Genomic DNA, 14,479 nt, shown 5'->3' with positions numbered 1-14,479 from the left:
ACTAAATGCGGCTGCAATACCACATACAACCTGCAGAAAGGGGTGGCGCTGTTTTCGTAAAATAAAACCGCCATATTTTCTAATCCTTTAAGACTTTAGTGTGGCCTATGTCTCCATGACAGAAGCCTAATGTGTTCCATTGTTTACCACTTTTAAATATCTCTGCTTGCTGTCAGTGAATCAGAACATGGTTATTATGTGGAACTCCAAGGGCATTTTGGGATTTCTGGGCCCCAATGGAAAGTGGGTGACTGCAACTGTCGCCCATCATTGGTGTTTTCGGAGGAGGGCTGAGTTTAGTTATACTTATAGTAACGCCCGCCCGTCTTGCACTACTTTGTAAACTACACATTTGGACGGCACAAATCTTAAAGGCGCTTAACATAAAACTGTCTCCATTCATTGACAGCAACAAGGCACGTGGCGGATCCCACGGTGCTAGAGGTGCCCGCTGTGCCCGGAGGTCAAACTTGTGACCTGCACATATAGGCGCCTGTGCACACTGCGTGTACGCCGCAGACGAAGGGGGCGGCACTATATAGCAGCCCAACTCTGATTGCAGCTGTTTAACCCCTTATGTGCCGCAGTCAATCATGAGCGCGGTATGTAAGAGCTTGAATGTGTGTTTTCTGTTCTGATCTATAGTGACCCCCCGACAACCATTGCACAAAGTAAAAAAAAACATTCTACAAAATAAAAAAAAAAACAGGCGCAGTAAAGCTTTATCTGGTGAGGGGAAAAAAAAAGGTCTGGCTCCTTTAAAAGTGAGGAAGGAAAGGGAAGAGGGGCCCCAGGTCCCTGTCACCCCAGGGTCCTGACCCCCGTGGCTTCCACGTCCTGGGGGCGTCCTGCTGTCAGACAGCGGGTCACACGAGGTGACGGGCGCGGGCGGCAGAACCTGGGTGTGAGGCCTATTAAATATTCAGCGTGGCTTTTATTCGCGCTGTGAAGCGGCAGATCGCCGGCTGTGCTGTCCTGTTCTCAGAATTCTGCTGCTACAAAACCTCCCCCGAAACGCGGATTGTGCGGGGGCGCGAGGTGGGGTCCGGGCCTTCCCTGGAGCACAACGGCTGCCTGACTATGAATGGAGGCATCAGGCCCAGGGAATGCTGGGACTTGCAGTTCCCCAGTGTCTGAAGCAGAAGTAAAATTGAGCCGTCTGTTTTGTCTGCTGAGAACTTGGAACCCGTGATATCAAGGAGTGTATCACCCGAAACGCTGATCTATTCCCCCCCCCCGCCCAGTAAAACCGAACGTTCTTCTAATCTGCGGGATCCAATGTACCCATCATGTGACGGATCTGCCCCCTGCAGGGTAGCATCTGCCGCCTCGTGAAGGGGCATTTATCCTCCATTCAAAATGTAGGTCATAAATTTATGCAAGGAGGGTGGTCCGACCACTATAACCCCCCCCTCATCACATAGCAGGGGTCCACCAAACCCCATGTGACTAGAGCGGTACTGAGCGTGCTTGACCTCGGCTCCTCTCCCATAGATAATGACTGAAGGGTTGGTCATGTGAGTGCACTACCGACACCCCCTGTTGTGAAGGGTGGGAGACCCTGTTTGGTAAGGGGATAAATGCTACTTGTGGGATATCCCCTTTAACCAGTTGACAAGCCAGGAATTCTGGGAAGGTGCGTTGGTGACATTCATGAAAAAGGGCATAGCTCGCCCCTCATCCCACATGATGGCTCTTCATTAGCGATAATAAGTTTTACAATTTCTTAGCTAAGGTGCGGGTGTGTATTCGGGGGTGACGCTTAAAGCATACTTATCAGGGAAATCGGGGGGTCCCCCTGAACAAATATAGATACCAAGAATCCTAAATAAATCAAGATATCCAAAGCCAATTAAATAATGCAGACTCCAACTAGACTCCCCTTAAAGGGGACCTGTCACTTGTTATAAATGTGTTATTTTATTAACTGATGTAAATGCCGCTGTTCTCCTGAATCCAGCGCCATTTTTCTTTGGTTCCTGCTCCCCTCCGTTCCTGAAATATGGCCTCCTCTTTCCTCTATATAAATCTAGCTTTGTTGGTGAAGAGGGCGTGGTCATCACCTCTTCTCTGTGGGCGGCTTCTTTATGACCACGCCCACTTAGATAACAAGACTAGAGTTATATACAGGGAAGAAGAGGCCGTATCTCCGGAACGGAGAGGAGCTGGAACAAAAGAAAAACAGCGCCGGATTCAGGAGAACAGTGGCGTTTACCCTGGATAAAAACATTAGTTATTTATGGCAAGTGACAGGTCCCCTTTAAATACAGTACATCCTCTAGACCCCAGTCCAGGCTCCTCTCATACTAAGCATACCAATACTACATCTCTCCCAGTTCCTCATTACCACTGGGAGCATGGCAGACAACGCATAGGGACCCCTGGATCATCAGCGCTGGAGCCTCTGGGTGGTCACCGGTGCAGTATTTGATATTTTCCTGCTATTACGGTTTTCTTTTATTCACAGTTTACACATAAAACCTGCATAGTGTTCAATTTTGTGCAATTTTCCGCAGACATTGCAAAACTTCATTTATTTCAGTAAATCCCAGCAATAATGCTGCACAATAGCGTCACAGCCACACCACGCACAAAAATCAGGGACAACCCCTTTTAATGGAGTAACATTTATGGCCTTTGGTGGGAAGATGGGGTCAAATAGAAGCCGAATAGTCAGGGAATCAGGAGCGAGGCCGCCAGGCGTGTACACCGCCAGCACATTATCTGTGCGCCACCGAGCTGAGCTGCAATACCGGACACGGCCTGTAGACAAGTGTGGCGCTGTTTCTGGAAGAAAGCAGCCATGTTTTCCTGGCCCTGTACAATCCCTTTAATGTTTTCCCAGACGGTTATATCCGCCAATTCAACCGCAATATTTTATTAACCCCTTCAACGCATTCCCAGTAAAGTGCCGTCCTCGCCTGCCTTCCTCCTTACAGTAATATTGCGCCGGAGCCAGCTGGCCCGAAAACACTAACAAATTTATTGCATGTTACATAATCCTGATTCCTGGCTCTGCCCCGGGCCTCTCCAGCAGATTTCGAGTATCTCCAGAACTTGCAGAGGCTTAGCTCAGAAACCCAGGCCGGCCCCGACCGTAGTAATGATGGAAGCCCCCCGGAGGCTGCGGCTCATTGACCCCCAGACGGGTTTTACATTACGCTGTATAGCAATGCATTGATTGGCTGATATTGATGCAGAACCTCATAGAATCTGCGCTTCTTACAGCTCATTCTGTGTGGAATGTTGTGTTATGTTGCCGAGCAACCATTCATCTCATGCTCTGCATGTATTGCTGTATAGTAGACTCCCTCCCTGTGCTTCACAGACTTGTTATAGGCCCCTTGCAGGAGTATAAGACGATAACACAGGAAATCAAGTGTCTTTGGGGTAACAACAAAAAAAGGGGAAAGGTACGAGGACAGGCTCATGGACCCCCTGTTATTGGAAGTAGTTAATAGCATTGGTCTTTTCATATAATAATAATATAATAATATTTATTCATTTATATAGCGCTGTTAATTCCACAGCACTTTACATACATTGGCAACACTGTCCCCATTGGGGCTCACAATCTAGGTTCCCTATGAGTATGTTTTTTGGTGTGTGGGAGGAAACCCGAGAACCCAAAGGAAACCCACGCAAACACGGGGAGAACATACAAACTTCTTACAGATGGTGTCCTTGGTGGGATTTGAACCCAGGACCCCAGCGCTGCAAGACTGCAATGCTAACCACTGAGCCACCATAAGACTGCAGTGCCAACCACTGAGCCACCATAAGACTACAGTGCCAACCACTGAGCCACCATAAGACTGCAGTGCCAACCACTGAGCCACCATAAGTCTGTAGTGACAACCACTGAGCCACCGTGAGCCATAGGGACGTTTGGGGCCCCCCAGGGTCCAGGTTCGATTGCAGCCCCTGTTGTAGTTACACGCTTGTCCTTTTCTTACTTCCCCCAAGACGCTGGGAATTAAAAAAAAAAAATCTTCAAGAATCAGGAGGTGTCTGGAAATTTGCAGATCCGCTCTTTGCATCCAAGACGTCTCACCTTCCCGATGTGCCTTATGGCTGATCCTGGAGAGCTGATAAGTCTGAGTGTAATGAAGGCGGCTTCTGTGGGGGGTGCGGGATTTAGGGCAACAGGAAGAGAGATGCCGAAATCTGGTGCCCCATATAGGGGCGAGGCCCGGGCACAAAGTGTGGGCACACGTAGCACGCCCCCGAGGAGCGTCTGCGAGATACCACTTCCTAAGGGTGCTGCATCATTAATTTCTTATGACTTGCCTATTGTTTATGGAGGGACAATTTCGCAGACGAACCTCACATATGTAATAAAACGCGCTGACCGCTAAGTGTGACCCCATCCTCAAACGCCCCTTCATTATTGCCCTTTATTTAGAGATAGGGGCCCTACAGAAAAAAAAAGGGTAAAAATCTACAAATTGTGACTCCCCAGTTGTAAAACTAAATCTCCCGGCGGCAGGGCATGCTGGGGGTTGTAGTTTAGCTGCAGGTTGCGCACTTCTATATATACTATATACCTTAGTGCTGCGGCCTCTATACTATCAGTGTGCAGCAGCGCCACCTTGTGGATTTATTCTTCCCAGCACTACACAAGCAGTTGTGAAACTACAACTCCCATCATGCTCTGAAGCTGCAGTCTGATTTATTAGCGACTTCTGGGGTCGGGATTTACGTTTCTCCGGTCAAAGTTTTGCGACATTTTGCAATTCAGATATCACATTGCTTAAAAGGGGAAAAACGCATCAGAAGAAATGGCTGAAGCCGGGAGCGTGGGCAGCATTGTAGTCACAGGACGGAGTGCCCCTGTCCATATCGCGGCCCACACCCGGGACCATGAGGGGTCCTTGTGAGGATGGAAAAAGGGGAATCTGTGATTGGGGGTCTCTGCGCCGTCGGTGGCCCTTCGGCAAGTGACGGGGGTCGTCCACGTTCCCCTATTAGGGTGATTTCCTCTGATTGGACGGCACGGTGGCTCAGTGGTTAGCAGTGCAGTCTTGTGGTGGCTCAGTGGTTAGCACTGCAGTCTTGTGGTGGCTCAGTGGTTAGCACTGCAATATTATGGTGGCTCAGTGGTTAGCACTGCGGTCTTATGGTGGCTCAGTGGTTAGCACTGCAGTCTTGTGGTGGCTCAGTGGTTAGCACTGCAATTTTATGGTGGATCAGTGGTTAGCACTGCAGTCTTGTGGTGGCTCAGTGGTTAGCACTGCAATCTTATGGTGGCTCAGTGGTTAGCACTGCAGTCTTGTGGTGTCTCAGTGGTTAGCACTGCAGTCTTGCAGCGTTGAGGTCCTGGGTTCAAATCCCACCAAGGACAACATCTGCAAGGAGTTTGTATGTTCTCCCCGTCTTTGCGTGGATTTCCTCCGGGGTCTCCGGTTTCCTCCCACACTCCAAAAACATACAGCTAGGGAGCTTAGATTGTGAGCCCCAATGGGGACAGTGATGTATGTAAAGCGCTGTGGAATTAATAGCGCTATATAAGTGAATAAATATTATTATATATTATTATTATTGGTGGCAGCACTGTTCTCGTTCACTGCCAGCAAGCAGAGATTTCGGGACTGGCAAGTTACAAGCAGAGCCTGGCAGAGTTTGTCACGTAGACGGTGGTTAAGATGTAATTGCATAAAACTGGAAACACCTGGATAATTCTGGGCTTTCTGACACCGGAGGGCAGGTGTAGCCGCATTCCTCACCCTAATCAATGGCCGCCCAGTGCTGAGTGGTGGCCGCGCTCCCCACCGGCGCAGACTCCGGGAAATACACAGATGCTGTGCAAAATGGCACCGGGACGATGGCTTCGGTGTGACCACGGACCCCTGGACTATGATCATCTCCTTCCACATTGGGCCGGTAATTACAACCTTGTGTTACGGAGCGGCCGTGGCGGTGACAATGGCTACCACATGCTCCGTCCCCATCCCCCGCTCGTACGGCCACGTATTTACAGGCTTGTCTGCAGCTGTCACAGACTTTCTTTTATTAAATCTCCGATTCTCCAGCGGCCGCGGTCCCGAAACATCTGGAGACACTTCAATGTTTCCTGGAGGTCAGAGTATGGAAGCGTAATCAGATAACGAGCCGTGTATTTATAGGGGCCTGCGCTGGCGGGGCGCGGCCACCAGTCAGCACCGGGCGGCCACTGATTAGGGTGAAGAATCCGGCTACACCGGCCCCTCATCACTAGTTACTGAACACCCGAGTGTGGCACCCTGGACACGCCAGGACGTCACAGGTACTGCAACAACACACCCCACACCCCGGTAAGGAACATCAAAGTCAGACACAAATCCTTGTTGCCTCCCTCCAGGGGCTGATGTCCACACCAGGTGGGAGGAGCCAGGCGGTTGGCTCCTCCCACCGAGGAGTTCACAGTCCTGGAGGCGGGAAAAGGAAGGCAGAACAGTTTTGGAGAGGAGAGAGTGTGAATTAGGGAAGTGGTAGTGGAGGAACTGACTGGCCGTGTCCGGGTGTGTGGCCCGGGCAAACACCGCAAGGTTGGCAGACGGTGGTGACCGTCTGCAGGAGAGGCCGATTGACGCACAGCCGTAAGGACCGGGGAGCGAAGAGAAGCCAGCACCATCCGGCAGGGCCTACGGACCCCGACCAGGCTTGGAGTCGCCGTTAAACCGGTCAAATCCGTCAGCGACGGGAACCTCCGGGGTTTCCCAGCAGTAAAGACCCGACTGAAGGCAACCATCCAAACCGTGAGGGAGAGAAAGCTACCGCCAGAGCTAGAGCTCCCAGGGCCAGAGCCTGCGGGCAAACAGGGGCTCCCTTAGCCAACCTACCGCTGGGGAGCGGGTCACCGGTGGGAAGTCATCGGGGCCGAGAACATAGCACCGGTGCAGGGAGAGACAGTTACCGCCAACCTACCGGGAGTGACCGCCGCAGCCGTCTGTGGGACTCGTCCATCCAGCCGTTTGTTTTACCAGAGACTCCATGTGCGTTACTGACTGAGTAAGTACTACCGTGCCATCTGGCACTGCGCTGCCCCGCGATCCTGCACCCGGCCAAGCCCCGCAATCCACCAAACAGATAACAACTCCGGGCCCCGGGACCACCAAAATCCCCCTACCCACGGAGGGGAGAGAAACATCCCAGCTGCTCCCCGCCATCGCTCCCGGGATCCCCGTACAGAGCAGCGGTGGTGCCCAACCTCACCACACACCGTGGGTGGCGTCACAAACCGACATCCCAAACACCAACAGACCACCCCTTTCACTCACGGGCGAGGAGCGCCGCTCAAGTCCCCGGATCCGGCCCACCGCTCGAGCCACCGAGCAGCAGCATCAGCAGCGCTGGACCCGAGCGTGGTGAGCGCAGCGCCCCGCCGCCCGCGACACGAGCATGGTAGTGCCCGCTCATCACTAGTTACAAGTACTGAACACCTGAGCATGGTAGTGCCCACTCATCACTAGTTACCAGTACTGAGCACCCGAGCATGGCAGTGCCCGCTGATCACTAGTTACCAGTACTGAGCACCTGAGCATGGTAGTGCTCACTCATCACTAGTTACCAGTACTGAGCACCTGAGCATGGTAGTGCCCACTCATCACTAGTTACCAGTACTGAGCACCCGAGCATGGCAGTGCCCGCTGATCACTAGTTACCAGTACTGAGCACCCGAGCATGGTAGTGCCCGCTCATCACTAGTTACCAGTACTGAGCACCCGAGCATGGCAGTGCCCGCTGATCACTAGTTACCAGTACTGAACACCTGAGCATGGTAGTGCCCGCTCATCACTAGTTACCAGTACTGAGCACCTGAGCATGGTAGTGCCCGCTGATCACTAGTTACAAGTACTGAGCACCTGAGCATGGTAGTGCCCGCTCATCACTAGTTACCAGTACTGAGCACCCGAGCATGGTAGTGCCCGCTCATCACTAGTTACCAGTACTGAGCACCTGAGCATGGTAGTGCCCGCTCATCACTAGTTACCAGTACTGAGCACCGGAGCATGGTAGTGCCCGCTCATCACTAGTTACCAGTACTGAGCACCTGAGCATGGTAGTGCCCACTCATCACTAGTTACCAGTACTGAGCACCTGAGCATGGTAGTGCCCGCTCATCACTAGTTACCAGTACCGAGCACCTGAGCATGGTAGTGCCCACTCATCACTAGTTACCAGTACTGAGCACCTGAGCATGGTAGTGCCCGCTCATCACTAGTTACCAGTACTGAGCACCTGAGCATGTTAGTGCCCACTCATCACTAGTTACCAGTACTGAGCACCTGAGCATGGTAGTGCCCGCTCATCCCTAGTTACGGGCACCGAGCTGCCGAACATGGTAGAACGAGCTCTTATAGCCTGGATGATGGGTGGAGAGTGGTGACAACTTGTCTCCTCAAAATCCCTCATAGGAGCTCGGTTGTCAGATCAGGAGACACTCGGCCCCTGAATCGCTGTCACCTTGTTCTTCAAAAATGTGGCAGATGGGAGTTTTGTATCATTGTCATGTAAGGGAAGAGCTCGTCCACTAAAGACACTGACTGATGGCGGCATCTTCTCTGTCACTATAGAGCAGCACATCTGTGAATTCATGATCCTATCAATGACATGTAGCCTCTGACACCACCAGCTCATGTACCATGCATAAGGACACCGGCACCACCAGGTCTCATTGTAGGCGCCATGTATTTAGAAAAATGAATGTAGAAATATGCATGGTGCTTACAGTGAGACCTGAAGGTGCCGGTGTCCTTATGTGTATAATAGAAGCTAGTGGTGAAGGAGCTACAGTAAGTGACCGACGTCCCAACCTACAGAAGGAAATGACGAGTGAAGGTCCAGTAAAATGGAGATGAATGCGCCCTTCTTACTGCAGAGGGTGCGGCTGATCGGGGGTGGAGCGCCTCAGAGGGTGCGGCTGATCGGGGGTGGAGCGGCTGCAGAGGGTCGCTGATCGGGGGTGGAGCGGCTGCAGAGGGTGCGGCTGATCGGGGGTGGAGCGGCTGCAGAGGGTGCGGCTGATCGGGGGTGGAGCGTCTGCAGAGGGTGCGGCTGATCGGGGGTGGAGCGTCTGCAGAGGGTGCGCGCTGATCGGGGGTGGAGCGGCTGCAGAGGGTGCGGCTGATCGGGGGTGGAGCGGCTGCAGAGGGTGCGGCTGATTGGGGCTGGAGCGGCTGCAGAGGGTCGCTGATCGGGGGTGGAGCGGCTGCAGAGGGTGCGGCTGATCGGGGGTGGAGCGGCTGCAGAGGGGGCGGTTGATCGGGGGTGGACCGGCTGCAGAGGGTCGCTGATCGGGGGTGGACCGGCTGCAGAGGGTCGCTGATCGGGGGTGGACCGGCTGCAGAGGGGGCGGTTGATCGGGGGTGGACCGGCTGCAGAGGGTCGCTGATCGGGGGTGGAACGGCTGCAGAGGGTCGCTGATCGGGGGTGGAACGGCTGCAGAGAGTCGCTGATCGGGGGTGGAGTGGCTGCAGAGGGGGCGGCTGATCGGGGGTGGACCGGCTGCAGAGGGTCGCTGATCGGGGGTGGAGCGGCTGCAGAGGGGGCGGTTGATCGGGGGTGGACCGGCTGCAGAGGGTCGCTGATCGGGGGTGGACCGGCTGCAGAGGGTCGCTGATCGGGGGTGGAACGGCTGCAGAGGGTCGCTGATCGGGGGTGGAGTGGCTGCAGAGGGGGCGGCTGATCGGGGGTGGACCGGCTGCAGAGGGTCGCTGATCGCAGGTGGAGCGGCTGCAGAGGGTCGCTGATCGGGGGTGGAGCGGCTGCAGAGGGGGGCGGGTGATCGGGGGTGGACCGGCTGCAGAGGGTCGCTGATCGGGGGTGGACCGGCTGCAGAGGGTCGCTGATCGGAGGTGGACCGGCTGCAGAGGGTCGCTGATCGCAGGTGGAGCGGCTGCAGAGGGTCGCTGATCAGGGGTGGAGCGGCTGCAGAGGGGGCGGTTGATCGGGGGTGGACCGGCTGCAGAGGGTCGCTGATCGGGGGTGGACCGGCTGCAGAGGGTCGCTGATCGGGGGTGGACCGGCTGCAGAGGGTCGCAGATCGGGGGTGGACCGGCTGCAGAGGGTCGCTGATCGGGGGTGGAGCGGCTGCAGAGGGTCGCTGATCGGGGGGTGGAGCGGCTGCAGAGGGGGCGGGTGATCGGGGGTGGACCGGCTGCAGAGGGTCGCTGATCGGGGGTGGACCGGCTGCAGAGGGTCGCTGATCGGAGGTGGACCGGCTGCAGAGGGTCGCTGATCGCAGGTGGAGCGGCTGCAGAGGGTCGCTGATCGGGGGTGGAGCGGCTGCAGAGGGGGCGGTTGATCGGGGGTGGACCGGCTGCAGAGGGTCGCTGATCGGGGGTGGACCGGCTGCAGAGGGTCGCTGATCGGGGGTGGACCGGCTGCAGAGGGTCGCAGATCGGGGGTGGACCGGCTGCAGAGGGTCGCTGATCGGGGGTGGAGCGGCTGCAGAGGGTCGCTGATCGGGGGTGGAGCGGCTGCAGAGGGGGCGGTTGATCGGGGGTGGACCGGCTGCAGAAGGTCGCTGAACGGGGGTGGACCGGCTGCAGAGGGTCGCTGATTGGGGGTGGATCGGCTGCGCAGGTTGGAGAATCAGGCATGCAACCGTCACATACGTTCTTCTTGGCACCCCCAGACTTGAACCCAGTTTCATTGGACCCGGGAATGGTAAATGTACAGTAGAATCCCGTATTATGGGATGTCAGCTCAGCAGGACTGTGTCTGGATGCAGCTTTGGATGTGACTGGAGTATAAGACATGATGTAATGTAGGGTAAATGATTATTAAGTTGCTTCTTCTGAACAATGAAGCAGTGTCCATGTCCGAGGACTGCAGGTGAGTGTGAGCTCATCGGCCCCCTCAGCCCCCGCTGCACATCTGTACTATCCAGCTCCTGGTCACAAATTATTGCTTCTACTTCACAATCTGGAACATCGGCGGGAAAAGTCCAGAAACAGAGAAAACCGCACAGATGTGGAAAACATCACAGCATAAAGTCACCGCCACTGATCTGTTCACTGCGGGCAACAAACTGCGGCAAACCTTCCATAGAGCGAGAAAACAGCGATCACAGGAGAGAAGAGGCAAAACGAGGGATACCAAAATTAGGGACAAAGCCCGGGAATATTTATGAACAGTAGAAATACGTTATTCCCATTAACAAATTTTTATTAAAGATAAAAACACACCATCAGTGTAAAAATAGACCATCAGGTCACAGTGAAATAAATACAGTGAACACATGCAGAGTATAAAATTCCAATTTCTGTGGGACCAGAGGGCTCAAGACTTAACTTGGAAACAGAGATACATTCAGGCAGCGCCACAAATAGGAAGTTTTGGATGCTTGCTGTCCATGAACGTCCAAATAAATGTAAGCCAGTGCTCTCCAGGCGTCCCCTTGTTTCTTGTAAAATCAAGGAATGGCAACTATTTCATTCAATTTAGCAGAAGTGAGCCATTAAATTCAAGATTTACATCAGTCTCCACCTCGACGCGTTTCCCCACATAATAAATATGTGGTTCATCAGGAGGCCAGGGAGAAAGGGGTATTAAATGTGCAGATCCATGGCGCCCATCACACAGAATCCACGGCTAGTCAGACAATGCTGAAAATGTACTGCCATAGTCCAGTCCGCCTCTCTGGACTATGGCAGTACATTTTCAGCATTGTCTGACTAGCCGTGGATTCTGTGTGATGGGCGCCATGGATCTGCACATTTAATACCCCTTTCTCCCTGGCCTCCTGATGAACCACATATTTATTATGTGGGGAAACGCGTCGAGGTGGAGACTGATGTAAATCTTGAATTTAATGGCTCACTTCTGCTAAATTGAATGAAATAGTTGCCATTCCTTGATTTTACAAGAAACAAGGGGACGCCTGGAGAGCACTGGCTTACATTTATTTGGACGTTCATGGACAGCAAGCATCCAAAACTTCCTATTTGTGGCGCTGCCTGAATGTATCTCTGTTTCCAAGTTAAGTCTTGAGCCCTCTGGTCCCACAGAAAACGAGGGATACCCCAAAACACGGCCAGCTACAGACAGTGACCCCAAACCACAAAACTGCCAGATGAGAACAGTGCACCCATCACATCATCAGCTCATCCTCCCAAAATATTACACTACTGCTAACCATGTACAAGAATATAACTACTATAATACTGCCCCTATGTACAAGAATATAACTACTATAATACTGCCCCTATGTACAAGAATATAACTACTATAATACTGCCCCCTATGTACAAGAATATAACTACTATAATACTGCCCCCTATGTACAAGAATATAACTACTATAATACTGCCCCTATGTACAAGAATATAACTACTATAATACTGCCCCTATATACAAGAATATAACTACTATAATACTGCCCTCTATGTACAAGAATAATACTACAATAATACTGCCCCCTATGTACAAGAATATAACTACTATAATACTGCCCCCTATGTACAAGAATATAACTACTATAATACTGCCCCCTATGTACAAGAATATAACTACTATAATACTGCCCCTATGTACAAGAATATAACTACTATAATACTGCCCCCTATGTACAAGAATATAACTACTATAATACTGCCCCTATGTACAAGAATATAACTACTATAATACTGCCCCCTATGTACAAGAATATAACTACTATAATACTGCCCCCTATGTACAAGAATATAACTACTATAATACTGCCCCTATGTACAAGAATATAACTACTATAATACTACCTCCTATGTACAACAATATAACTACTATAATACTGCCCCCTATGTACAAGAATATAACTACTATAATACTGCCCCTATGTACAAGAATATAACTACTATAATACTACCTCCTATGTACAAGAATATAACTACTATAATACTGCCCCTATGTACAAGAATATAACTACTATAATACTGCCCCTATGTACAAGAATATAACTACTATAATACTGCCCCCTATGTACAAGAATATAACTACTATAATACTGCCCCTATGTACAAGAATATAACTACTATAATACTGCTCCTATGTACAAGAATATAACTACTATAATACTACCTCCTATGTACAAGAATATAACTACTATAATACTGCCCCTATGTACAAGAATATAACTACTATAATACTACCTCCTATGTACAAGAATATAACTACTATAATACTGCCCCTAAGTACAAGAATATAACTACTATAATACTGCCCCCTATGTACAAGAATATAACTACTATAATACTGCCCCTATGTACAAGAATATATCTACTATAATACTGCTCCTATGTACAAGAATATAACTACTATAATACTGCTCCCTATGTACAAGAATATAACTACTATAATACTGCTCCCTATGTACAAGAATATATCTACTATAATACTGCTCCTATGTACAGGAATATAACTACTATAATACTGCTCCTATGTACAAGAATATAACTACTATAATACTGCTCCCTATGTACAAGAATATAACTACTATAATACTGCCCCCTATGTACAAGAATATATCTACTATAATACTGCTCCTATGTACAAGAATATAACTACTATAATACTGCCCCTATGTACAAGAATATAACTACTATAATACTGCCCCCTATGTACAAGAATATATCTACTATAATACTGCCTCTATGTACAAGAATATAACTACTATAATACTGCCTCTATGTACAAAAATATAACTACTATAATACTACCTCTATGTACAAGAATATAACTACTATAATACTGCTCCCTATGTACAAGAATATAACTACTATAATACTGCTCCCTATGTGCAAGAATATAACTACTATAATACTGCCCCTATGTACAAGAATATAACTACTATAATACTGCTCCTATGTACAAGAATATAACTACTATAATACTGCCCCTATGTACAAGAATATAACTACTATAATACTGCCCCTATGTACAAGAATATAACTACTATAATACTGCCCCTATATACAAGAATATAACTACTATAATACTGCTCCTATGTACAAGAATATAACTACTATAATACTGCCCCCTATGTACAAGAATATAACTACTATAATACTGCCCCTATGTACAAGAATATAACTACTATAATACTGCCCCTATGTACAAGAATATAACTACTATAATACTGCTCCCTATATACAAGAATATAACTACTATAATACTGCTCCTATGTACAAGAATATAACTACTATAATACTGCCCCTATGTACAAGAATATAACTACTATAATACTGCTCCTATGTACAAATATTACTTTCTTGTGCTCCATGTCTGGCTTTGTAAGTAGCGCAGGGTGCTCCCATGTGATTTTCTACCTAGCCTTATATAAGGCTGACCAAGACACACACCTGGGTCTTGGCATTATAAGATATCAGTGTTCCTAGGACTTTTAGTTTGTCAGTACATGCTACCTGTTCCCAGTCTTCTAGGACTACTGCTATATGTGCGCCTATGGCTTCCAGGACGTCTCCTCTCAACCTGCGGGTTCCATAGTATCAAGACTAAA

Source organism: Anomaloglossus baeobatrachus, chromosome 3 (assembly GCF_048569485.1).
Source record: "Anomaloglossus baeobatrachus isolate aAnoBae1 chromosome 3, aAnoBae1.hap1, whole genome shotgun sequence".
NCBI lineage: Eukaryota > Metazoa > Chordata > Amphibia > Anura > Aromobatidae > Anomaloglossus > Anomaloglossus baeobatrachus.
The sequence above is the reverse complement of the archived record's forward strand: the minus strand, read 5'-3'. Positions refer to the sequence as shown.